Source organism: Scomber japonicus, chromosome 12, assembly GCF_027409825.1.
Source record: "Scomber japonicus isolate fScoJap1 chromosome 12, fScoJap1.pri, whole genome shotgun sequence".
Taxonomy (NCBI): Eukaryota; Metazoa; Chordata; class Actinopteri; order Scombriformes; family Scombridae; genus Scomber; species Scomber japonicus.
Window position 1 is genome coordinate 29,058,762 of NC_070589.1, and position 27,655 is coordinate 29,086,416.

The 27,655-nt window shown below is 41.4% G+C and overlaps 2 protein-coding genes across 2 annotated transcripts in view; both read left to right on the forward strand.

The window, feature by feature from the left end:
- Positions 1–5,896, forward strand: part of LOC128369425 (cAMP-responsive element modulator-like) — a 154,499-nt gene extending 148,603 nt beyond the window's left edge. Inside the window, exon 4 of the transcript XR_008322011.1 lies at positions 5,870–5,896. The gene's annotated coding sequence lies outside the window, so the exon portion shown is untranslated. The remainder of the gene's footprint in view (positions 1–5,869) is intronic.
- Positions 1–27,655, forward strand: part of LOC128369424 (cyclin-Y-like) — a 274,201-nt gene that overhangs the window by 121,588 nt on the left and 124,958 nt on the right. The gene's annotated exons all lie outside the window — the stretch shown is intronic.

The window sequence follows — 27,655 nt, forward strand, 5'->3', positions numbered from 1 at the left end:
GGCTCATGAGTGATGCTCTGCCTCTCCTTTGATTTTCTCAGTGCACGTGCGTCACGCTTTGACAGAAAGTCGAGGACAGTTTGTTGATAATTACAATCGTAGCGTTTGTTCTTGGACACTGGAGGTTTTTTTCTTTACTGGAGCTAAATGAAAAATGGCATGAATTGAATTGAAATGCCTGTAGACAAATAAGTATTAACCCTCCTGTTGTCCTCGAGTCAAGGGAGGAAGGAAAGGGAAAGGAGGGAGAGAGGAAGGAAGGAAAGGAGGAAGGATAGAGGAAAGAAGGAAGGAAAGGAGGGAGGAAGGAAGGGAGGAAGGGGGAAGGACAGAGGAAAGAAGGAGGGAGGAAAGAAGGACAGAGGAAAGAAGGAAGGGGGGAGGAGGGAAGGACAGAAGGAAGGAAGAAAAGGGGATGGAGGGAGGAAAGAGGGAAGGGAGGGAAGAGAGAGGAAGGAAAGAAAGAGAAGGAGGGAGGAAGGAAGGAGAGAAGGAATGGACTATGGTAAATGGACTGTACTTATATAGCGCCTTTCTAGTCTGTGCGACCACTCAAAGTGCTTTACATTACATGTCATTCACCCTTTCACACACATTCATACACTGATGGCAGGGTGGCTACCACGCAGGGTGCCAACCTGCTCATCAGAGGGATCTAACTATTCATACACATTCATACACGCAACGGGAGCAATTAGGGGTTAAGTGTCTTGCCCAAGGACACATCGACATGTGGACTGGAGGAGCCGGGAATCGAACCACCAATCTTCCAATTGAAGGACGACCGCTCTACCTCCTGAGCCACAGCCGCCCCCAGGAAGGAAGGAAGGAAGTATTAATGAAGGCTGAGACAGGTTCCTTGCACACATACTAACGATAAAAGGTGTTTGCTAAAGTAATCACACAAACCCTGAATTTTAAGGAGGTTCAAGGTAGATAAACATTTAGATTAAAAAAAACCAAACAAATAAACAAAAACATGAAAAATGCTTCTTTTCCACTTTTACGTAATGCTTGCAGCTCTGAGTTCCAAGTCAAATGTCTCCTATAGGAAGAATTTCTGTCAAAGTGGTCATTTCCTTATTAGGCAGAATAACTCAGTAAACGTAAAAGGCATTAAACAGGAAGTTAAGTAACTAAGTAGCTTAAGGATGAATGTCTAGAATCCTGACAAATGTGTCACCTACCTGACTTTGGGCTCACGAAAGAAATAAGGTCTAATTTCAAATTAAGGAGGGGGGAGGTGAGGGGGAAGGAGGGGGAGAGATGTTTGTGTTTGAGTGCGAGTCACCAAAGCTTTGGCTCTGAGTCAAATGATTCCCTGCACCAGCTGATGTTAACATGAGAAGCAAACCAATCATTCTCATATACAAACTGCATCAGTATAATAATATCTCATCTATTTAATAAAAAAAAACAGCATTCTCTCAAACAAACAATTTGTCAAATATGATATGAAAGAAGGAAGGAAGGAAGGATGGAAGGACAGAAGGAAGAAAGGGAGGAAGCAAGGAAGGAATGAAGGAAGGAAGAAGGAAAGGCGGAAGGAAAGGAGGAAGAAGGAAGGAAAGGAGGGAGGGAGGGAGGAAGCAAGGAAGGAAGGATGGAAGAGAGGAAGAAGCAAGGAAGGAAGGAAGGATGGAAGAGAGAAAGAAGCAAGGAAGGAAGGAAGGAAGGATGGAAGAGAGGAAGAAGGAAAGGAGGAAGGAAAGGAGGAAGAAGGATGGAAGAGAGGAGGAAGGAAGGAAGGAAGGAAGGATGGAAGAGAGGAAGAAGGAAAGGAGGAAGGAAGGGAGGAAGGAAGGAAAGATGGAAGGAAGGAAGGAAGGAAGGAAGAGAGGAAGAAGGAAGGAAGGAAGGATGGAAGAAAGGAAGAAGGAAGGATGGAAGAGAGGAAGAAGGAAGGAAGGAAGGAAGGAAGGAAGAAAGGAAGGAGGGGGGAGGAAGAGGGAGAGGGGGAGAGATGTTTGTGTTTGAGTGCGAGTCACCAAAGCTTTGGCTCTGAGTCAAATGATTCGCTGCACCAGCTGATGTTAACATGAGAAGCAAACCAATGAGGCCTGGGAATAATTCCTGTCACATCCCATACCATCTCCTCACTGTTCCTCCCAGCGCTCCAGTGAAGGAAGAAATGCTGCAGGGAATGGACTTCCACTTTTTGAGACATTGTTATAATTGGTCAGATCTTTGTGTGTGTGTGTGTGTGTGTGTGTGTGTGTGTGTGTGTGTGTGTGTGTGTGTGTGTGTGTGTGTGTGTGTGTGTGTGTGTGTGTTTACATTGTTTTAGGTTTGTTGCTCTATACCAGAGGTGTCAAACTCATTTTCATTCAAGGGCCACAAACAGCCCAATTTGATCTCATGTGGGCCGGATCATTAAAAAGATGGAAGGAAGGAAGGAAAAGAAGGAAGGCAGAAAGGAAAGAAGGTGAGAAGGAAAGTTAAGGAGAAGGAAGAACGGACAGGTGGAAGGAAGGAAAAAATAAAAGTGAGGAAGGAAGAAAGAAAAGAAAGGAAAGGTTGGAAAAGAAGAGAGAGGAAAGATGAAAGGGAGAAAGGAAAGATAGAAGGATGGGTGGAAGGAAGGAAGGACAGATGGAAGGAAGGAAGGAAAAAAAGACAGGAAGGAAAGTGGGCCGAAGTGGACCCCTCGGCGGGCCGGTCCTGGTCCACAGGCCGCATGTATGACACCCCTGACCTAAACCATTCAGTGATTTGTAGACCAGTAGCAGAACTTTAAAATCTATTCTATAGCTGACTGGGAGACTGGGAGTGTAAAGACTTGACTCTAAAAGTGCTATACAGTATGCTACAGTGTTAAAAAACATATAACATAAAGAAAATGATAAAAGAGTTAAGATAAAAAAATCCCATCCAGAATAGAAAAGCTTTTTTTTTTTTTCTAAATTAGAACAAGAGTGTTGCAGCTCACCAGAAGGCTGGATCCCCCATGGTGCGGAGCTTGGTACCGGGGGCCCGGAGGAGCAAGCTGCTGACAGATCTGAGGGTGCGAGAGGAGAGTGCGGGTGGAAGTTTGCGGTGTGATCAGTTCCTGTAGATAGGGAGGCACATGTTCGTTGATGGATTTCTATGTGAGGAGCAGGACTTTGTAATCAACCCTGAAGGGGAAGACAAAGAGCCAGACGGATGAAAACAGAATGGGTGTTTTCATTGTGTTCATGTTTTCCTGGCAGACTCTGAACGTACCGAAGCTTCTGGATGCTTCTGCCAGGGATCTCTGTGAAGACCGCACTGCAGTATATAGTCCAGTTTGGAGGAGGTATAGACAGGCATAGACAAGTTTCTCTGTATGTTATAGATTATATTCCAGTCTTTCCTTAACCTCCTGTAGTCCTCCTGGGTCAAATGGACTCTGTTTTGACTGTTCCTTCCTTCCTTCCTTCCTTCCTTCCTTCCGTCTGTCCTTCCTCCTTCCCTCCTTTTCTCTTTTTTCCTTCCTTCTTTCCATCCTCCATCCCCCTGTCTTCCTTCTGTCCTTCCTTCCTCCCTCTCTCTTTCTTTCCATCCTTCCTTCTTTCTGTCCTTCTTTCCTCCCTCCTTCTCTCTTTCCTCCCTTCTTTCCTCTGTCCTTTCTTCCTCCCTCCCTCCCTCCCTTCCTCCTTTCTTCCCTCCCTCTCTCTTTCTTTCCTCCCCATTACCTTCCTAATTTCCTTCCTTCCTTCCTTCCTTCCTTCCTCCCTCCTTCCTTCCTTCTGTCTGTCCTCCCTCCTTTTCTCTTTTTTTCCTTCCTTCTTTCCATCCTCCATCCCCTTTCTTCCTTCCTTATGTCCTTCCTTCCTACCTCTCTCTTTCTTTCCTCCCCATTACCTTCCTTATTTCCTTCCTTTTCCTTCTTTCCATCCTTCCTTCTTTCTGTCCTTCCTTCCTTCCTTCCTTCCTTCCTTCCCTTCCTTTCCTTCCTTCCTTCCTTCCTTCCTTCCTTGACTCAAGGACAATAGGAGGGTTAACTTTAACTAGTTGCAAAGTTTTCATGTAAATTTTGAAAACTCAATCAAAGGTTTTGGCAAACTTGTAATTTGAAATTTACATTCTTGTCTTGTGTTGAAGTGGATGCCAAAACTCAAAGACACTCAAAAGGTGCCCAGCAGTTTGGTTGGTTTGGTGGTGTTGAAAAAACAAACAAAATCCAACTATGCTAATGTCCTTTGATGCACAGGAGGAGCACCTACTTGCACTTCTTAACTATATTTAAATGACAGGAAGACAGCGGCCAGCTCAAGCACACAGCACCAATCATTTCCCCCCAGCTTGTGCTCTTTTTTTTTTTTACATACTGCAAAGCTAAGAGCCATTCTGTCAAGTTAAAACACCTGTGGTACAAACTACTGATGCTTTTTTACATTTTTTTTTTTTGCTCTTTGGAAACAACAACCTGAGTTTTTCTCCTGACTCCAAGCTAAATTGCTTTGAGACTTCCTGTGAACCGGTCCTGAAACTGGATTTTACATTTGCAACACAAATTGTAGAAACTTTCTTGAACAGTGTATAGATCAGGGGTGTCAAACATGCGGCCCATGGGCCAGAACCGGCCCGCAGAGGGGCCCACTCCGGCCCACTTTCCTTCCTGTCTTCTTTTCCTGCCTTCCTTCCATACTTCCTTCCTTCCTTCCTTCCTTCTGTCATTCCTTCCTCCCTGTCTTCTTTCTTTCTTCCCTTCTTATTCCTTCCCTTCTTTTGCTTCCTTACTTTCGTCTGTCCTTCTTCCCTTTCTTCCATCTTTCCTTCCTGTCTCCTTCCTGTCTCCTTCCTTCCTTCCTTCCTTCTTTTTAATGTTCCGGCCCACATGAGGTCAAATTGGTCTGTATGTGGCCCTTGAATGTAAATGAGTTTGACTCCCCTGGTATAGATAGAAGTGCTATTGCATTATACAGTATACTGTAACAGCACTGTATATTTTTGAGGGAGAAGAGAGCATTTATTTACATAAACTGTCAGAATATTACTTAATATACAGTAAAAGCCCATTTTCTGAGTAGCAGTGTGTGGAACATGCAGGGCAGATACAGTAGATATTGGTAGGTACAGTAATATGCACAAAGTGGAGGTGCATGGAATAGCCATGTATAATGAATGAACAGCTGAGCCACTGGAGGATGAGAGGAGGTAGATGGTGTGTTTTTTTTTTTCTTTTTTCTTTTTGACATATCACATGCTAGCGTGTCATGCATATTTCATTGGGCATGTCTGGTTGGGCTGCTGCTTGCCTAGGGAGCCAGACAGATGTTGCATGTGCCTGTGTATGTGTTTGAGTGTGTGTGTGTGTGTGTGTGAGGGAGAGTGAGAGTGTGTGTGTGTACAAATAAAGCATCAAAAATGTGTATATGTGTGTGTGTGTGTGTGTGTGTGTGTGTGTGTGTACCTGACTGTGAGGTTCAGGATTGATCTAAAATGTGTTTGCAGAGGTGGAGGGAGTGCAGTATGCTACCAAGACAGGAAGTACCAATATTTCAACGGTGAATATTTAACTTCATTATCAGTTACTTGTCTAAAAGACTCTTTCATCAATTCAATAAACGTGTCAATATATTTAAATCACTAGTATGTGTGGTGGAAAAACAACTGTTGCAGAACATGATCTCTCATGTACAAAAGCGGTTGATATTCATGCCACTGTAAATGCATGTAAACTGTTATTTGCATCATTTGAATTATTTTAACCTGCTATCATATTAAACCTATAGTGTAGATGGCTTGATATCTGCTATCAGTCATATAGGCACAAGCATTGTTATGGCTAATATTAGATGCAATTTGTCCATTCTTGATTAATGTAAAGTGCCTTGAGATGGCTTTTGCTGTGATTTGGAACTATATAAATAAAGATTGGTTGATTGATTGATTCATAAATGAGTAAAGTAAAAAAAAAAAAAAAAAAAACTTGACTTAAAGTGTATTTTTCTTCTATGATCTTTCATGTACAAAAGCAGTTGATATTCATGTCACTGCAAATGCATGTAAACTTTTATTTGCATCATTTGAATTATTTCAACCTGCTATCATATTAAACCTAGTGTAAATGGGTATCTGGGGTATCACACATGTAGCTGGATCTGCTATCAGTCATATAGGCACAAGCATTGTTAACCCCCCTCCCCCCAAAAAAGGAAATTCCACTTTGAGCACACATAGAGCGAAGAAGGTAGAAGACAATTAGACAAAGTTTTTCCTGTAGTATCTCAGCATTAAGATAATCTGTGACTCGGGATCATTAAGGAAAAAGATTTTTGGCAAACCCTTCTTATAATCTCTAAATAAAAGAAATTACAGCACTATATTTGTGCAGTAGAAGCCAACCCAATTCTCATACTGGTTTCTGGTTAGTGCTCCCACTGTTATAATGTAAGTGAATACAGGTTTTCTTTCTCTTCTTTTATTCCTAGATATTAAAGGAAGGGGAAAAGGGTCAACTATGTCCAAGTGCTCTGTATATTCTGACAATGTCATTGTAATTTTTGGACACCTATATAATGTTAAACAACAATCTGAAATGTAGATGCATTAAGATGTTAGATATGTAAAAATTTGAGATATTTTTAGGAAAAAGTAAATTTCTAGATGAATTGGAATGAATAAGGATGCAATTTGTCCATTCTATAATAATATCATATTAAACCTAGTGTAAATGGCTTGATATCTGAGGTATCACAAATGTAGCTGGATCTGCTATCAGTCATAGGCACACGCATTGTTATTGCCAGTATTAGATGCAATTTGTCCATTTTTGATTTAAAAAATGATTAAAGTGCCTTGAGATGACTTTTGCTGTGATTTGGCACTATATAAATAAAGATAGGTTGATTGATTGATTAATAAATGAGTAAAGTAAAATAAATAATAATAAAAACAAATTTGACTTATAGTGTATTTTTCTTCTCTGGGTTCGTACTTGAGCTGCAGGTTAAAGATAGGCTTCTGTGACACGCTGATCTGATTTGACAGATAAAGTCACTTTTGCATTAACTGATTGACGGCTCTTTTGTTGTCTGTCACCCAACTTTTCCAACACCTTGTCACAAGTTAAGGTTTTTTTTTATTTCAGTTATTCTGAGAGAAGATGGTGACACAATGTTTTAGCTTGCAATGCCAGTAACAGTATTTATTTTAATAATAAATGGTGCATACTTAGATTTACATTTGAGCGCTTTACTTTGAAAAACATATAAAGGACAGGAAGTGAATAATATATTAGAATGTTTCGAGCAGGGGTGTCAAACTCATTTTTATTCAAGGGCCACATACAGTCCAATTTGATATGATGGGTGGGCCAGACCACTAAAAAGATGTAAGAAAAGAAAGAGAGAAGAAGACAGGAAGAAAAGAAGGGAGGAAGGACAGATGGAAGGAAAAAAGGGAGTAAGGATGGACGGACGGAATGAGGGAAGGAAAGAAGGACAGAAGGTAGGAAAGATGAAAGGGAGGAAGGACAGATGGAAAGAAGGAAAAGAAGACAGGAAGGGTAGATGGAAGGAGGGAAGGGAGGGAGATAGGAAAAGAAAGTGGGCCGGATTGGACCACTCGGCGGGCCAGTTCTGGCCCAGGGGCCGCATGTTTGACACCACTGGTTTAGAGTGTATAGCTACCCAACATTAAAACTATAAGTAAACAACAATAATGTGGATTGAGGTCAGTTATATTGCATTTTTAATCTTACCTACCTCTGAGTTTTACTGTGATTTGGAAATAAATATGTTATCTGGTGAATAAGATCAATAAGATATCAAAAGTAAATATTCCCTGGAGATAATTTATTTTCATGTAGACATGCAGTAGGTTTCCTTACTCTTCAAACACTCTGCATCTGTCTATTCTTTTACTCCTCATGTATCATGCATGAAAAATGTTTGATGTCATTTTAAGTTCACTTGAATCAATTTTTTCTTAGTATCACTGTTCATCAAAACTACACTTCATCCCTGATCCTTCTGCATAATCAATACAATTCAAAAAACCCCTCCGAGTCCCTCAAGACGTGCTGCTGGAGTGTTGCTTTGATAATCTAACTCCGCTTATGAAAATATATGTTTCATAACACCAGCGACTTGTCATATTACAAAAATGCAATCAAAAAACAAAGTGTAAAGTTTTCCATTAGCTAATCCGCTGAATATTTAAATATTTGCAGGGCTGTCTTGTATCTCCTGTTAACCATTCAGGACCCATAGTGTGTCTCTTATCTGAAATGCACAGTGTATTTTTAAATATATATCACCCGAGCTCATTGTCGTGGATTGATGAAGCTTTGCCACCTCTTGCATTGGTTTTTAACACATTGCTCATTTTAATTGTTAGCATTGGAAAGTAGCCAAGATTTCCTTGTGGCTGTATTGCTTTTGGCTATTTGCAGGTCTCTGGGAATTGTTTTTCCAGACTTGGAGAGACCCCCCCCCTCCACCCTCGCCCCCCTTTGCCCCCCCTCCACTCCCCTCCTGGAGCCTGAGCCAGGCCAAAAACGGAGCCCTGGGGTGCTCCTCGTTTCCTGTGAACACACACAGCCAACACTGTGACACGCCATACACACCAGTCATATATATACACATGCAGAACTGTGCCCGCAAAAACCAGCCCCCTTCTCCAACCTTGTGTCTCCTAAGAATTACGTTCATGTACAGCTATTCGTGAGTATTAGTGAGTTACAGTACATTTAGTGGCAGAGCAGGGAGTGCGTAACGTTCTTTTAGTGCAACGAAAAGTCAGAAGTTGGACGTCAGTGTGGTGGATGAATGTATAGACATTTTGGCTTTGGTGTCTTAGGTTTACATCCTGTCTCAAATTTGTAGACAGTGTTGACATTTTTATTATTTAACCACAAATATGATCTTTACTGAACCTTAAACCAAGTGTTGCCTGACCTTTACTTTAGTTGCAATGAACACTATATTTCCATAAACCCCTTAGCGATGTATGATAGTAGCATTATCCTGACTGTGCTGTACTTAAACCATTCATCAACTGCCAAAAAAGGAATATTTATTGAGTTTCCAACAGACAGTTTAATGTCTTCTTCTTCAATTATAATCCACCAAGCTCATCACAACCAGAAGGGGAGTTCTGGTCCTCTGAAATGAAGCCAACGTGGAAGTAACTTAGAACTGCATTCTATTAAAAGGCCACCAGGGGGCGATCGTCTCTATACAAGTCAATGGAGAATTCACCAACTTCTCACTTGATTTCTAACCTCAGTAAACGTTTTCAAAATGTGTTTATGGTCTCAATCGCTAGTTTAAAGCCTTCTTCAATGCAGTATGATGTTCATTTGGGACATTTTGGCCTCCCTGATTTTATATGTGACGATAAAGCAGGGTATGCATTAGGGCGTGGCTACGTCCTGATTGACAGGTTGATTGACCAATGTCCTCGAGATCCAGCCCTTGAAACCATAGCAACCTCCCCGCTCCGCCCATGGCCCCGCCTCATGCCCATATAAGTAGAATCCGTGTTTTTATTTTTCCCAGCATGCATCTGAAATTTTCAAGATAGCGCTGCCTAGATTCGAAACTATTGGCTTCATAGTCCACAAACCAATGGGTGACGTCACGGATGTTACGTCCATTTCTTTTATACAGTCTATGGTCACAGTGTAAAAACGACACACATGAGAGCCTCCAAAGTTAAAAAAAGGGTTAGGGTTAGCTAGTGAGTTAAATTTGACCGTCCACAGTTTGGGCCACACGTGTCTGGTGAAAAGAAAAGCAGTGTAGCTGTCAGTCATTGAACACTGATAGCCACAGATGCATTACAAGAGCTGGAGGCTGTGTTTTAAGGTGAAGCTAAGTTCATTCCAATGGCTGAGGAGCATATGCTTTAAAAAAAAAAAAAAGTTAAGGCTTGTGCATCCTTGTGTCGTCCTTGCACACATGAAGGTTGCAACAATAGTAGAGGCTCTTGGAGACTTTATTCTTTTTTTGGTTTGTTTTTGGTTTGCAGCATCATGTGACCTGCAATTCAGGCTGTATCCATGATACCAAAATTGCTGCATGGCCCTGTTTTTTTTTCCTTTTTCCAAATCCTTGTTTTCTACTAATAAATGTAGCTTTTTAAAAAATGGTCTAATCAAACTTCCAGAGTCATATTTTGTTCTCTTCTTCAGCTGTTTGTCCCTTTAAAACATTTTCAGTGTCCTTTTTCTTTTCCACCATTCTTCTGCCTGTCTGTTCTGGTCCTGACCTCCAGTGTGTGACTGATGTTTTTATTGGTGTCCTACTGACTCTGGAGTGATGCGCCTATTACACAGGTCACAGAGGTCTGTTATGTTACCCCCCACTCCCCACTCCCCCCCTACTATCACTGCTTGACAGCAATAGTTCAGGCTACTTTTTTTTCTAAAAGCATTTTGAGACTATGTCCATCCTCGTTCTATTACCTTGGAGTTGAACAAAGATTAAGTTCTCCTTTCAAACCCCCCCCCCCCCCCCTTCTTTTTTTTTTAAGGTCACAAGAAATAAGTCATCTCCACCCGTCACCCCACCTCCCTTTAACCCCCATTCACCACAATTTAAATTCGTTCCACCTCATATTCAAACACTCACATGATCCCTTTGCACAAGTTCCAGATTACATGCATGTCAGGGATCGTCCAGCCCTGGATGGTCCAGGAGGGGAATTGCTTGGGGAGCATTGCAGAAAAATGTTGCAGTAATTGAGTTAAGCAGCTCAGACAGTAGTGGTGCTGTAAGAGGGAAACTAAGGGGCTTATTATCTGCGGGTTTAGAGTTATTTACTGTCTAAGCATTTTTGACATGGTCGCAACTCACAAATTAGCCGTGGTCAATATCTCAATAATTTGGTCTCACTAATAGCTCACTAAGTAAGTCGGTAAGTTAAAAATAAAGAGTGATTTTTCTTTTTTTTTCTCTGACAGGATCGTGACAGCAAAAACTTCAGAGTGAAAAGGAATGAGTTGAGATTTGAGAGCAATTACAAAAAAAAGGTTTCAGATCAAAACCTAAGACACGTCCGGATGATAGCTGCAAGCTGAAGCTCTTAGCGAGGGGTCTACTAAATTATTGACATCCTGCATACTTACCATATTTTCACTCTTGCCAAAGATGCCAAATGAGGAGGAGGGGGGAAAAAAACATATTCATCTATTCCCTAAGTGCTTCAAAGCACCCAAAAGTGTAACCTAGACAAACTGAGCCAAACACAAACACTTGAAAAGGATGTGATGTTGCGGAAGCCAAATGGTGCTGAGAGTGGCCGAGCGGTAACAGGAGGCAGCGAGGGGAGTTTTGAAGAGCCATGCTGGGTTTGTTGGCGGTGATGACATTCAAGCCGCGACACAGCTCACCGGGATGCGATTTAGAGCGTGTACTTCCACCTTCCAAATGATGCCACTTCTAAGAGGTGAAAATAGATCCTTCTGCATCCTCGCAGAGTTCACAGACACTTTATTTTTTAAGCTACTGAGTCATGAAAAAGGTGTTTTTGGCGTTTGGAGCTATGAGGCACATTAAGCTTAGATTCAGCTTGGTATAAAAAAAACCGCCTCAGCTCATTAAAAGTAGGTTAAAAGTTATAACAATGTTTGTTCCATGAAAACAATAGATAACTGAAATTTTTGTTATTTTTTTCCAAGACTAAAAATGGACATTTCATAGTGAAAGCACTCTTTTGCAGAGTTGACTCGAGCCATTTTTCATCATAATTGTATTATGATTGTGAACTCAATCTGACCCAGTTCAGTTTATAAGGGAATAAATTACTTTAATAAGTCACGCAGCCCATCAAGAGTTCAAATCACTTTCATAAATTGAAGTTGTCCATCATTTTACACATCGCGTCACGTCTCATTTTTGGGACGTCAGGGGATAAACGAGGCAGTTTGTAATATTCAGGTTCAGGTTCAACTCACAGAGCAGCTGACGTGGTGGTGTCGGTTGAATCCCAATCCGCTCCCGACCGTGAGATCTGACCCTTACGGTGCAACGTATACATATGCATCTCAGAGGAATACACCAATAAGCGGATTCCTGATTACGCTATGTGTGTGTGTACCAAGGCCACTGACTGCTGTAGAAATCTTGTTTTTTCATTGATTATGTTGCGCGTTGACCTCATCCTGGGGGGGCTCAGCGAGGAATTCATCCAAACTTTGAAATGAAAACAAACTGGGCTCCAGCCATGCACTGTAATGGATCCTTGGGAAAACTCTGCTTTCCAAGGCTAACTGGGACACTCAAATTAAACTGCTCTGGAGAAACAATGACAGAAAATGTTGACACAGACTTAATATAACTGAGCAAATAAATCATGTTTTTGGGATGGAGGGGGCACTTTTGACCCTATATAGGGTTAAATAAATACAGACAATAGAAAGTATAAAGTCTACAGTATAAAATACAAACAGTGAATACATAAAGAAGAACATTTGTTCCAGTTACTGTACTCTGGCTTTACTGGGCCTCATGATGAGATGCAGCAATGAACCACGAAGAAATCACAATAAGAAGTGTGGTGTCCCAAATTTTAGCTTGTCCTTCCTGTATTAGACGAATAATTTGCAAAGTGCTTCACAAACAAAAACACAAATATTCACAATTCAATTACAATAAAGGTCAGAAAGAACTCGTTAGTTAAAAGCTGAACTATAAAAATAAGTTTTTAACCTTCCTGTCCTCTCGGGTCAAATTGACCCCGTCTGTTTTGACTGTTCCTTCTTTCCTCCCTTCCTTCCTTTTTTCCTCCCTTTCTTCCTTCCGTCCTTCCTTCCGCCCTCCTTTCCTTACCTCCTGTCTTCCTTCCTTCCTTCCTTCCTTCCTTCCGCCCTCCTTTCCTTACCTCCTGTCTTCCTTCCTTTCCTTCCTCCCTTTCTTCCTTCCGTTCCTTCCTCCCTCCTTTCCTTCCCTCCCTCCTTCCTTCCTTCTTTCCTTCCTTCTGTCCTTCTTTCCTCCGTCCTCCCTTCCTTCCTCCCTCCTTTCCTTCCTTGCTTCTTTCCTTCCTTCCTTCCTCCCTCCTTTCCTTCCTCCCTCCTTCCTTCCTTCCATCCCTCCTTCCTTCCAGCAGTCCTTCCACCCTCCTTTCCTTCCTTCTTCCTCCCTTCCTTCCTTGACTCGAGGACAACAGGAGGGTTAAGAGCGTTTTAAGAAGAGGACACTGAGGTAGCTTTTACAACAAATGCTCTCCCACCCTTTTGTCTCAAGCCTTATTCTGGGGACTGAGATCATAAATAAGTGTGAGCTAATGGTAGTGATCAATCATTCTGTAATAATAGCAGCCATATAACTATATTTTATCCCCAAGGATACAAAGAAAGGTTTGAGGAGAGATTAAACAGGAGTACTTAGAGTCCAAATGGCCTAAAATGTATTTGGAATGAAAATTATACCAGCTAATCAAGTCAAATCTCTGTAAGAGCTCTAAGTAGAAAGGATAAGAATCTTTTTTTGTGCATGAATATACATAGATGGGATTTTATTTTATTCAGCACTCATCAGCACTCTTTTACATTTGACTAAAGTTTGACAAATTGAATTCTCTTTGATTTAAATGTACAAAAATAGCTTGATTTGTTTGATTTATTTGCTACAGCCTGATATTTTGCTAGATGGAATTAAATCAAGATAAGACGTTAGATAGATAGAAGATAAAATTAAAAAAAAAAAGAAAAATCACAGCTGTCAACAAACATCTAAATATATGTGAAATCTAACATCAAGCGATCTTTATAAGCACTATTTTACCAGAGAAATTTGTCTTTTTCTCTTCTGACTTTTCACCCTCAGCACCTGCAACATTTTCTCTGGGAAGTAAAAAGCTGTCAAACCCCTAAAACTTAATTTATTCATCTGTATGTGTGACCATGTGACCATTTCTTTGCATCCCACAGGACCTTGAAAAGATACGAAATTCCACGAGGGAGGCTTTCACTTATTCCTGATTTGTCCTTATTTGCGTTTCAGTGGACAAGTTATGTGAAAGGGTCTTTTTCTTTTGTACCAAGGCCACCAGTTACAGCAGTGCCAGCCCCGGCTTTGTTATTTCTCTATTTATTTAGCTGCCGGAGTTAAATGGCTTAGTGACAAATTAGAATGTAACGATAATGACCGCGATAGTTAACAACGCTCGCTTCTCATCGAACAGAGAGGTGGGGTGGGGGGTGGGGGGGGTGTTTCCAAATGCTCCTTTTCTCTCATTCTTATCCTGACGTATTTCACACCATCTCCGTGTGAATGACAACTACTGCCCCTGATGTGAATGGGGGCTCTGAACTTTGTTTTTTTTACCCCCTCCTTCTTCTTCTACTACTTCTTCTTCTTCTTCTTAGAGTCTAATGTGGCAATCCAGAACAGAGCGCTGGTTGCAACTGAAGCACACAATAAAGAGGGGGGAGGGTTATTTTGGGAGGTTTGAGAAAAAAAAAAAAGAAGAAGAAGGGGGTCAAGAATCAAAATGGGAATGACATTTGCCATCAGCGGAGGGCTGCTTTATGCCAGCCATTGATGTGCTTTTTCCCAAAAGTGAGCTTGCGAGGGGTATGATCTGCATTGCAAATTGGCAGCGGACTGGCCCTTTTCACAAGTGGACAGGCGGGTCGGGGCATGGTTCCCACACACACCCCATCCATCATTCCCGCCCCTCCTACAAACGCCCAACCCCCCCCTCCCACCTTCCTTTCCTAACCTCAGCTTGCCCGGATGGCCTCAATCGTAGCCACGGTGGAGGCGGCTCAGGCTCAGGCCAACTCCCCAGAGCAGGCTCACACAGCGGGGGCTTTGTTCCAGCAGCAAGGCCAGGGGAGGGTCCGGGTCAAAGGGGGGAGGAGACCAACAGCTTTGACAGGCAGTAAGTATAAGGTGTAGTCTGCACCATGCAAGTCGTAACCCCCCACCCCCACCACCACCACCACCACCACACACACACACACACACACACACTGAGCTGCATGTTTGTTTATTTGTTTGTTTTCTCTCAGCTTTGCCGTCTGAAACACTTTTTGTGAGCTTGGCTTGTACACAGTTTCCTTTCTTTGAGGCACTGAGGAGCAGGACTGGGGCTTGTTTAAGCTGTCACAGGTCACACCAACAGCAGCAGCTAAATAGTTTATTCTTCAGCGTATTACAAACTGTTTTTTTAAGTTAAATCCTAAATCATCCTTCATCTAAAAAGAGGTAATAAAAGCAGTTAAACAGATAAAAACTAATGTCAGTGACTGTGAATCATTTGTAGTTTAGAAATAAATATATATATAAAAACACTTATTTATTAATGTGCACTGAGTTGAGGGTGTTTTCACATCTGCACTGTTGAGTCTGGTTAAATTGAACTCTGCTTCACCTTTTCCTCATTTAATGATTTGTTTGGTCAGGAGTGAACACAGTCATCGTACTGGAGCGTGGACCAAAATAACTTAAGAGGTGGTGATCTTGGTTCAGCCCCAAATGAACACTTGTTTGTGGTGGGAACTCAATCCGACCCGACTACTACTGTAGGTGTACTCCACAAGTTTATAAAAATGGTTGCTGTAGCCAGATGAGCCTTGAATTGAAGCGATGAGCAAATTTAACAGTTGATAACAACTAGCTGTAAAAAGAATCAAGGTTGTCACATGACCCTACCTCACTGAGCTGAAGTCCTCATGTGACTGATGCACCTTGGAGAAAATTCACCAAGTTCAAGAACTGATCAAGTGATTCGGACCTGACCAAATGAAATGTAGGTGTGAGATATGAGTAGAAATAGCATTACAAAAACCTAACCAGGAAATTAACAAAGGCTCGGATAAAGTGACATGCTGGATCTAATCCGAGCCACTTTTGTAAATTGACTTTTGACTTTTATTTTTTCCCTAATTGTTTTGTCTTTTAGTCTTTTCTACTCATTTGATTAATCACATTGCATATGTTTTTTTTTCTTTTTTTCTTTTTTTAATTTCTAGACAAAAAAGGTTTCAGGGCAGAAATGAATTTACACAGACTTTGGTGAACTCAAGTAACTTCAGGCTGAGCAGGGGTCTAATCAGTGAGAGTAACTAGAAACACCTGTGTGTGTGTGTGTGTGTGTGTGTGTGTGTGTGTGTGTGTGTGTGTGTGTTGGGGGGGGGGGGTACAAAGGTGGGTCATATTAGGTTGTTTGCCTTTTAGCAGCAGGTAGCAGCATGGCAGCACTTTTATGTTTAACATAAGACAAATAAACAGAGCTTTTAAAGTGTATTGAATCCTCTGTTCCTAAACTGAGGGTGAGGGTATCAGTGAGAAAAAAAAAACGCTAAAAATAAAGATTGAATACTTCTGGTGAGAGAAAACCAACTGAACTTACGAAGAGCAACAGCAGTCACACATGAGTTCAAATACTGCTAACTAAAGATTTAGTTACCTCGAACTCAATGTCCCTTTTCATGTTGTGGTTAAAGCATATTGCCAGGGTCCTGTATTCTGCATTAAAGGCACAATACACAAATTTAAACAAGAGGGACACTCAATAACTCACCAGCACCCAATCATTTCTTCTCTTGTCCTAATCGACTGTGCAGTTTTTTGATTACGTAACGTTGAAATTGAAATCCAATTTTGCCTCTCTTAAATTTTAAGGCCTCCAAACAAAAAAAAAAAAAAAAAAGCCCACATCTATATTTTTTCAAACTAAACTTATTGGAGACCATTCCTTGTTAGCCCCCACTTGAAAATACGAGCAAAACCTCATGAAACAAAAACATGAAATATGTTAAATGATTTCCTCGTGGTGCACGGACAGAGGGGGGGGGGGGGGCATTAGCACAGTAGGAGGCATGAAATATGAAGTAGGACCTCTGCTGGCTACAGTCTTCTCACCTCCTGTTTTAGAGTTACGAGGGATCACTATTTTCTCTCACATTTCTTCTTCTTCTTCTTCTATGAAGCTGAAGTTTAACATCTGCTGATGAAATTAGTGTAGTAGAAGAAGTGCAGCCAACAACAGCGAGCCAGTCAAAACCTTCTGAACAAAATATATAGTATGGGAAGATGGGAGAGGAGAGGATGCCACACTTCAACCCTCATATTTCTGCAGTACGCTTAATTTCTGCTGCCTGCATGACTTCAGGCGTCTACACTTCACCTCTCCAAACCATTGACAACTTGGCAGACTGTAGATGTGATTACAGTACATTTACTAAAAGACTTTTGGTTAGTAAACCTTACTGGGCATAAATTTAGTTTCATTCTTATGTCGTGACCGAGGATTTTGAGTTTTTTTGTTGTTTTTTAAAGCTGACAGCCTTCAAAGTTAGTTTGAGAAACACCAGAATAATATAAATATAAAATAAAATCTAGTTTAACCCTCCTGTTGTCCTTTAAGGAAGGAACGAAGGAACGAAGGAAAAATGAAGGAAGGAAGGAAGAATGGAAAGAAGGGAGGAAGGAAGAATGGAAGGAAGGAAGGAAGGAAGGGAGGGAGGAAGGAAGAATGGAAAGGAGGAAGAAGGGAAGGGAGGGAGGAAGGAAGAATGGAAAGGAGGGAGGGAGGAAAGAAAAGAAGGAAGAGAGGAAGGTAGGAGGGGGGAAGGAAGGAAATAAGGACAGAGAAAGGAAGGTAGGAGGGGGGAAGGAAGGAAATAAGGAAGGAAGGAAGGATGGATGGAAGGATGGAATGGAGGAAGATGGAAGGAAAGGAGGAAGGAAGGAGGAAAGGAAAGGAGGGAGGAAAGGAAAGGAGGGAGGAAAGAAAAGAAGGAAGAGAGGAAGGTGAAGGAAGGAAGGAAGGAAGGAAGGAAGGAAGGAAGGAAGGAAGGAAGGAAGGAAGGAAGGAAGGAAGGAAGGGTCAAAACAGACGACAGGAGGGTTAATCCAGAGTAGGGAACTAGATCTCACATATGTTTTTCTACTTGGGATAAATACTCACTGAAGCGACAAACAAGTAATGACAAGGTGAAGGTTTTTTGGGGTGGGGGAGGAGGAGGCGGGGGGGGTTGCTGTGCCAGTGATGAAAGCACTCGCTCTTCAATAGCAACAACAGTGTCTGAGAGCTCACTTCAGAAATGGCCATAAATTGTAACCCTGTGAAGTTCCCTTTGTCCAGGCTTTTAATATCGAGAGTTTTATTGCTGACCTTGACATTGTGAGGAGGGCTGGTGGAGGGCTGGTGGAGGGCTGGTGGAGGGTTGGTGGAGGGTTGGTGGAGGGCTGGTGGAGGGTTGGAGGAGGGCTGGTGGAGGGTTGGTGGAGGGCTGGTGGAGGGTTGGAGGAGGGCTGGTGGAGGGTTGGTGGGGGGCTGGTGGAGGGCTGGTGGAGGGTTGGAGGAGGGCTGGTGGAGGGTTGGTGGAGTGTTATTGACTGTGAATGGTTTCGGCCTGTTTGGGTAGTTGAGTTCTCAGGGTTGCCCCATCCTCATTTGCCCCATCCTCACAACACATTTTACATTACCCTACACTCTGGTGGTATTTAAGGGACACATAGCCGGAGCAGTTTAGAAGGAGTTCAACAACAGAAGAAGAGTAAATTCTTGAATTACAAAGCTTTTTTTTTTTTTTCTCTTTTCTCAGAAAGTGATGTTAAGAGCTCTAACAAGATAAATGAGAGGAGGACCATGATGAAACTAGACTGCGTTGGTGTCAAAAATAAAAGTTCAGGTGCTCTTTGGATGCTTATAGATGAACTTTTTTTTTGGCTTTGAAGAAACTCAAGATTCACTTCCATAAAAAAATGGTAAAAAAGTGTAAAAAAAAAAAAAAAAAAAAAGCTTCAATCATTTCACGTCAAGTACAAACTTTTGCATCACATGTGATTCCTGTCCCTCATGGATCAGTGTCCAGATTTAAAGGTGCATGTACATCAAATACAAGCCCAAAGTTGATGATACAACCAATGACAACATATTTTTGGGAGCATCCATTCAGTGTGTGGCATTTTTTTAAATTCTAGTTGTCAAAATATTAAGGTTTTTATTTTATTCTATCAAAAACACGAGAAGAGCAGCCTGGATGTTTCTTTCTTTCTTCCTTTCCTCCTTCCTTCCTTCCTTCCTTCCTCCCTCCCTTCCTCTCCTTCTTTATTCCTCCCTTCTTTCTTTCCTTCCTTCCTCCCTCCCTCCCTCCTTTCCTTCCTTCCTTCCTTCCTTCCTTCCGTCCTTTCTTCCTCCCTTCCTTCCTTCTTCTTCTTCTCTTCCATCCATCCTTCCTTCCTCCCTCCCTCCTTTCCTTCCTCCCTCCCTCCTTTCCTTCCTCTTTTCCTTCCTTCCTTCTTCTTCTCTTCCATTCTTCCTCCCTCCCTCCTTTCTTTCTTTATTCCTCCCTTCTGTCTTTCCTTCCTCCCTCCCTTTCTTCCTCCTTTCCTTCCTTTCTTCCTCTTTCTTCTCTTTTCTTCCATCCTTCCTCCCTCCCTCCTTTCCTTCTTTATTCCTCCCTCCCTTCTTTCCTTCCTTGACTCGAGGACAACAAGAACTTTAAAAAGAACAAGTTGGAGTTTTGTTGTTTAAAGACCAGAGATGGTATAATAGCGAATCTACAACTCGCTGCCAATTAAAGCTGCTGAAGAAGCTTTTTAACAGTATATTTACTTTCCAGTGTGAAAACAAATATAGTTTAAATAGAATTCCTCCTTAAGGCCCCCAGATACTCCTAAAAATAAAAAGGTGAAAGGTGAGAAATGCCCTTCTTTATTTGGGTGGCTTTACCCCTCACTTCATCCCTAATTACAAGGAAAGCACAAACACACACACACACACACACACACCTAAATATTTCTATCACTCTGAGGTGATCACACACAATAAAGAAACACCATTAACAAAAATAGGGGTGAAGGTGAGGAGGTGAAGATCTCTCTCTCTCTCTCTCTCTCTCTCTCTCTCTCTCGCTCTCTCTCTGGTTTTTTATTGGGCTGTGTGAAAGGGGGAGGCTGCTCAGGGGCCCTTTGTTAGCGCAGGCCCCGTCTCTCTGTCTCCGCCTTTATGTTTGGATGCCTTTGAGACAGGACGTGAAGGTATGCGGCTGGGAGAGGGCAAGCTCAGGGATGAATGGCTCCACGTTTTTTGGAGTTGTTTTTAAAGTACAGGGTTGTTTTCACCCCCCGAGTGTCCCCCCCCCCCCCCCCCTCCCGCCTCCTCCTCCGGGAAGCCCTTATAGAGCCAAGCAGCAGCAGCAGCACTGCTCTGTGGCTGCGTGAGGATTCATTATCAAGTCATTGGTTTGTTTATTGGGGATTAAGATTGAGACACATGAAAATTATAGATATATTCTCAGGTAGATAAATGAAAAGATAGATCTGGTGTTTAAATAATTCATTGATAGAATATGTTGATGATATGTTTTGACTGTTCCTTCCTCCCTTCCTTCTCTTTCTTTCTTTCCTTCCTTCCTTCCATCCTCCCTTCCTCCCTCCCGTCCTTCCTCCCTCCCTCCTTCCTTTCCTTCCTTCTTTATCCCTTCATTCCTCCTTTCCTTCCTCCATCCCTCTTTCTTTTCTCCCCAACCTTCCTTTCTCCCTCCCTCCTTCTCTCTTTCTTTCCTCCCCTACCTTCCTTCTTTCCTTCCTTCCTCTTTTCCTTTCTCCCTCCCTCCTTGTCTTTCTTTCCTTCCTCTCTTTCATCCCTTCCTTTCTCCATCCCCTTTCTTCTCTGCTTTTCTTTTCTCCCTTCCTCCCTCCCTCCCTCCTTTCTTTCCTCCCCCTTTCCTCCCTTCCTCTTTTCCTTTCTCCCTCCCTCCTCCTCTCTTTCCTCCCTTCCTTTCTCCATCTCCCTTACTTCCCTCCTTTTCTTTTCTCCCTTCCTCCCTCCCTCTTTTCTTTTCTCCCCCCTACCTTTCTCCCCTCCTTTCCTTCCTCCCTCCTTCTTCCTTCCTTCCTTCCTCCCTCCCCCCCTCCCTCCCCCCTTCCATCCTTCCTTCCTTCCTTCCTTCCTTGACTCGAGGACAACAGGAGGATTAAATATGAGCATTATCTGTTTTCCTGTCTTAGGTTTTTTGAAAGGTTCGTCAGACAGAACATGATATTTGAGGACATCACATTTGGCTCTGGCATGTTATTTGGTATGTTTCATCATTCACGACTAACAATTGATACATTGCAACTTTATAGACCAATTAATCAACAGTGAAAACAATTGTCAGTTACAGGCCAAGATGCATTTATTAAACCAAAAATTTCCCCCATATTTTCACCAGAGGAATAAAAAAAAAAAAAAAAAAAAGATGAGATCTGCTGTCTCTGTGAACAAAAGGACATCAGGGGACAATCCTTTGTTTTATATCATAAACAGAAGTTATGACGCATGGATGTACCGAGGAGTCATTCCGTCATGAATTCCAAGTTTAAAATGTGAAACCCGAGAAGACTTAACAGAAATATACACATTTTATATATTTGGAGCCAAAATGATGATAAATCTATGTGCTTTCTTTACACAACATAACTCAAACATGGAACATTTAATTTCCAGCGCAACAGACTGTGTTTCTCATCAGCGTCTGAAGATACGCTCAGTAACTTGTTCATGACTTGACTTGAATTTGCAAGAAGAAGAAAAAAAAATAAGTGGGAGAGAAAACATTGGCACGGAAATGCAGCAGGAAATGTTTTGGGGTTTTTTTCCCCTCCTTTTTTTCTGCTACGGTAAGAAGAAGGTGAAAATGAGAATTTCAGTACTTGACAAAACGAAGCTTTGGTGTCTCCATTCAGACTCTGTCAAGCGTTTCTTTCTCCTAGCCTCCATGAGACAACTATTAACGAGCAAGCTGATTTCAAAGGCCCCTCTGGGTTGGAGAGACTGCATGTCCGGGCATCTGTGGAAGAGGAAGGGGGAGAGAAAAAAAAAAAAAAAAGTCCCATATTGCTCTCTTGCGCTCTCTCTCTCTGTCTCTGTCTCCTCTCTCACCCTTTGAGAACTGACAGAAGTTTTGACAGTGGCAGTAAATTCACTTTGCAGACCTGCTGGGAGGCAGGGGAGCGCAGCGATGGGAAGGCCTTTCTGCACTTCAAGGACCCCGAGCGTCTGCTGGATAGCCTGTCAGAAATACTAAGGCTGATAATAAATTTGCTTTTGCACAGCTGTGGCTGTGAAACTAACGCAGAGGCACCAGGGTGGAGGAGAGAGAGTGAGAGAGAGAGAGAGAGAGAGAGAGAGAGAGGAGACAAATCTGTGAGGCAATTGGTTGGCCTAATTTTTATGGAGGGAGCAATTGTTCAGAGTGAAGGCAAAGAGGCAAAGAGAGAAATTTATCACCACTGCAGACTTCCTCACAAATATAAAGTACCTTTTTGTGTTTCATATGGGGGTTTATTCATAATGACTGTCAATCAGGTAATGGATATGTCAATATTAGCCATCAATCATTTCTTGTGATGTATAGTACCAGGCTAGGCAGGAATCTCCAGTATTATCCTCAGCAACCCATTCTTCCATCAAAATGTGAATCATTGTTAGTCCACAGATCAAAAATGTATTAGTTTCACAATAACTACTCTAAAATTGTGCCTATGTCTTTTTTTTTTTTTTTGATCATGTGACCAAATCAAGCTCCCAGGAAGAGTGCTGGGCTTTATAGTCAATTTGCCATAGTGGCTAAAGCGTTTAATTACAACATCACATGATGCTATCGGGCCCAAAAGGGCATTTTCTTCATAGACTTACATTATGAAAGAGACATCTGTAAATAACCAGATAAATCTTTTTGAGTGTCACAACCCCTGCGAAAGGACTTGTTTTACTATTGAAACAAATCTTATCCACAATGAATCAGTTTATTCATGTTAGCTATCTCAGCTGGTCGAGGTTTCTACTGAGCACGCTGTTTGGTTCATAGAGCGAGTGATGCATGGTTTCATCTGGGTATTTCTTTACGGTTAAAAAGTCTTCACGTGCCACTATCAATGAAACCATGTAGTTGCATCATCAATCATTCATTATCTTTGTGTTATCTGAGCTGTTATGTTATTTAAATTATTTCAACATAGATTTTGAGAGAGCACCAGAGATTAATTCAATTTTAAACCCATAATATAAAGCTTTGTGATTGGCTGACCAGAGAACCTACCACACAGTATTTACCTCACTGTCACATTTAATTGTCAACTTTATATATTTTGCACACTTAATTTGCCCAAACCATCTTTTATCAGTAGTTTATTTAAATAAGTAAGCCATAGTTGTTGAGAAATCGGATTACTGACCTGGATTTAAAATAACCAGATAAGCATTATCTGATTTACCTGCATGTAATTACAGTTCCTTAACCCTTACATACATATTCTCATTGATAAATTCCCAGTCAGTCATTAATACAGGTTTGATCTAATCCTTAATGAAGAGTGTATTTTATTTATTTATGGGGGAAAAAATACATTCACAATCACTATTTTATTGAATATTAAGAATAGAGATGTTGAATGTTGAATGTTTGAATGCCGATTTTTGAATGTTGTTATAAATACAGATTACCTGCATGATTAACCCTTACATACAAGTACTGTTCATACTCACATTCATAATTAGTTTATATACAATTCACATTCATGAATTCCCAGTCAGTCATTAATACATGTTTGATTTAATCCTTAATGAAGAGTGTATTCCATTTAGTTATGTATGGAAAAAAAGACATTCACGATCACTATATTATGGTCCATGAGAAAATTTTATAGAATATTAAGAATAAGAGCAACATGTTTGAATGCTGATTTTTGAATTTTGCTATAAATACAGGTCAAATTCAGACATTTGCATACACAAAAATGTGTATCAGTTCCACAAAAAACATAAAAAAAGATGCATTTTATTTCCATTTTTGTATATTCAGGCTCACATTAGGAAAAGCCCACCTATAGAGGAAATGTGTATAGGGTAAACATGGGTCAAATTTGACCCTGAACAGTATGTAAGGGTTAAATAATCTGTTTGCATGCAGGTGCATTACACAGAGAAAGCCAATGTAAATATGCATCTGATTTTTTTTTTCTCAGGGTATATACAGCATATACATCCTTAATGAAGAGTGTATTCTATTTATTTAGTTATGGAAAAAAAGACATTCACAATCACTATATTATGGTCCAGGAGAATGTTTTATAGAATATTAAGAATAGAGCAACATATTTGAATGCTGATTTTAAATTTTGTTATAAATACAGGTCAAATTCAGACATTTGCATTCACAAAAATGTATATGAGCTGCACAAAAAAAGAAAAAAGATGCATTGTATTTCCATTTTTGTATATTTGGGGTCAAGTCCACCTAGAGGAAATGTGTATAGGGTATTTTTACAGCTCTCAAATGTGGGTCAAATGTTACCCTGAACATTATGTAAAGGGTTAAATAACCTGTTTGCATGCAGGTGCATTACAAGCCAAGCCAATGTAGAGCCAAAAGGAGAGAATAATAGCCTCCAGTGGGAATGTTTGCCAACGTTTTATCTTGGTAACAGTATGCAGGAATTTTGGTCACCAATTGCTTAATATACCTTTTTTCTTTTTTCAGATTTTTGTCATAACCTGAAACTATTCTGATAAACTTTTCTAGCGATACTAACAAATTACAACATTCCTTTTCCAGCTTTTATTTCATCTTTTTCTCACAACAAGCTACCAGGCTAAAAATATGCAAGCCTGACTATGTCCTGATGAGCACACATGACGATAGCAGGGATCAAACCTGTGCAGCTCGGAGTCTCAGGGCGGTCTTTCTACACACTTCTTGTGCCTCGGGGTGTGTTTGCTCTGTAGCATGTATGTCAGGATTTACTTTTACTTCCAAAACTCTAACTGTCAGTCTGTCTCTGCGTCAGTGTCACCCAGACAAAACTCCTTCACTTTTTATTGCACCTGGTAAATAAAATTGATTCAGAATGTATAAACAAGTGAATGATGTGAACTTTTAATTTTTTTCCTCAAGTATGAAAGTGTTAAATGTTCAATAGGATTTTTTTTACACAAATACACATCTGAGGCAGGTTATCCTGAGTACATTTCAAGACGTCTTCCTCACATCCTTTGCAAAAGGAGCTCTCGTCTCATTCCGTCTCCTCTGTGCTTTCTGTGATCCGCCTCTCACAATGTAAAGGAAGGTGATACGTGTCCCTTTGCAATTTCCCCCCCCTCCTCATCTGAAGCCGTTACTTCCTTTCTTATCACACAAAATGCGAATGAGATCTGTGAGAAATCTACTCTCCTGGTATCTGCCCCTCTCTCCCCTCTTTTCCCCTTCTCTCTCTCTTTCGCCCACTCTCTGTCCCTCGCTCCCCCAGCACTCCCCCTCACACTGCGTTCCATTTTTGCTTTGAGCCACACCGTGCATTAAAAGCTGGAATCCGAGTAATGTATAAATGCATTCGGCCCATTCCTTTTTCCATTCCACGCGTCCCACCCTCTGCGGTTTAGGCAGGCCTGGAGTGTCCAGGACCTCCTCGTGAGGCTCCCATGGGGGCTACCTGGTGTTTGAAGCCATCTGCTGAGGTATAAAAAAAAAAAAGAAGAAGAAGAAAAAAAAAACAGTCTAGGGGGGTTGAAAGAGGCGGGGAGGGTGAAAGAAAGTCAAAAAGGGAAAGAGTGAAGTAGAGAGGTAGAGATCTGATTTATATACTTTAAAATTTAAATTTTTTTTTAATCCATTTATATTTTCCTCTCAGATTTTTAGATAGTTTGATATTTTCAAATCCAAGAATCCACTAAAGCCAAGTGTAAATGGAACACGATTTGTATTTTCACCTTTCCACATTGGAAAAAAAAAGTAAATGAATCTGTCTCATGATGCATCTGTATTACTCCCCAGTTAAACATTAATCGCAGCTCTCTGGAAACACTTACTTTACAGGATTAATCCGCTGTGTGTGTGTGTTGTGGTGTAATAACAGCTGAAATTACACTCAGATTAATCATCATTTTTCTTCTTATCACATAGGAAACAATAGGCTAAACTGTTATTGTTGTAACTAAACTGCCAAGTGCACAAGTTATTAATCTTCTGGTATTTTTGGCAGCTACCAAACACTTTCAGGAACATCAGGCTAAGGCAGCCTCTGGACTGGAGTAGGTCCTACCCCTGATTTGTATGTAGCCTGGGAAAAGCATGACATGGATGGCTGAGAAGATATATAGTACATCTGTGACCAAGTGTAAATGAAAGTATCTCTTAAATTAATCATTTTATCCAGATATGAATGAATCCAGATGTGTCCAGATATGAAATTAAAGCTCAAAAGTTGCACTATAGGAGTGATGTAAAGAGTGAAATGACTGGTCTGACATGTAATAAAGGTTACCAAAATGCAACAGTTAATATTGTAGTGCATGTCTGTGTTGGTAGTAGTAGTAATAATAATGATAATGATGGTATATTTTCTTTATAGAGCACTTTTCAGGATACTCAGGATACTCAAAGGCATATTACATAAATTATAATCATCATTAAAAACTGAAAACATAACATACATCATTAGTCACACTTTCTGAAAAGGTGAGTTTTGACAGTGACAAATCGGTGCAGTCTCGGATGTGTTTGGGTAGAGAGTGCCAGAGGGAGGGGGCGGGAGGGGTGGGCAGCTATGGGAGGAGGCTCCGTTACCCCCAGGGTCTGGTGCTTGGTCCTTGGGCCTTGGTCCTGAGTAGTGGAGACAGGAAGTTGGCATCAGATGAGATGGGCAGCTGTGGGGAAAGGAGCGTGGTGGTGGTGGTGGTGGTGGAGCAGGTCAGTGAGGTAGAAGGGGGGGGGGGGGGGGGGGGGGGGTCTGGTTATGGAGGGCTTTGAATTTGATCCGTTATGGGACACGGAGGAGCTAGCAGAGGTGATGTAGGAGCGTCTGAGCAGAGTTTTGGATGAACTGGTTTATTTAGGACTTTGTACCATAAAGAATGCCGATGCAGCCGTTAATTTTAGATGTGGTGAAACCATGGATCAAAGTTTTTTACGGCAGAGAAGGAGAATAATGGGAGGAGATGAGCTGTATTTTTTATGTGGAGAAAGGCAGTTTTGGTGATTTGTTTGACGTGGTGTTCAAAAGGAGAGGCTCCTGTCAAAAAATGACTCAAGGTTGTGGACATGTGGAGAGAGATCAGAGTTATTGATGGTGAGGCTGAAGTTGGGAATGTTTTTGGCTTTGGGATTTTGGGACCAATGATCATGTCTGGTACATTTTCAGATTTGAACAAACAATCAGACCAAAACAAATACCACCCACTTAATACATTAATAAAAATGCATAGTTTAAAGTTCAATGCTGTATTGTCAGAGGTGTCAAACTCATTTTCATTCAAGGGCCACATACAGACCAATTTGATCTGATGTGGGCCGGATCATTAAAAAGATGGAAGGAAATAAGGAAATTAGAAGGGAAGGAAGGAAAGACAGGAGGAAGGAGGGAAGAAAGGTAGGAAAGAGAGATCGTGAAGGATAGACAGACAGAAGGAAGGAAGGAAGGAAGGAAGGAAGGAAGGAAGGAAGGGCAGATGGAAGGAAGGACAGAAGGAAGGAAGGAAGGAAGGAAGGAAGGAAGGAAGGAAGGAAGGAAGGAAGGAAGGAAGGAAGGAAGGAAGGACAGATGGAAGGAAGGACAGATGGAAGGAAGGAAGGAAGGACAGATGGAAGGAAGGAAGGAAGGACAGATTGAAGGAAGGACAGAAGGAAGAAAGGAAGGAAGGACAGATTGAAGGAAGGAAGGAACGAACGAAGAAAGGAAAAAAAGAAGGACAGATGGAAGGAAGGAAAAGAGCACTGGATGGCAAGTGGGCCGGAGTGCACCCC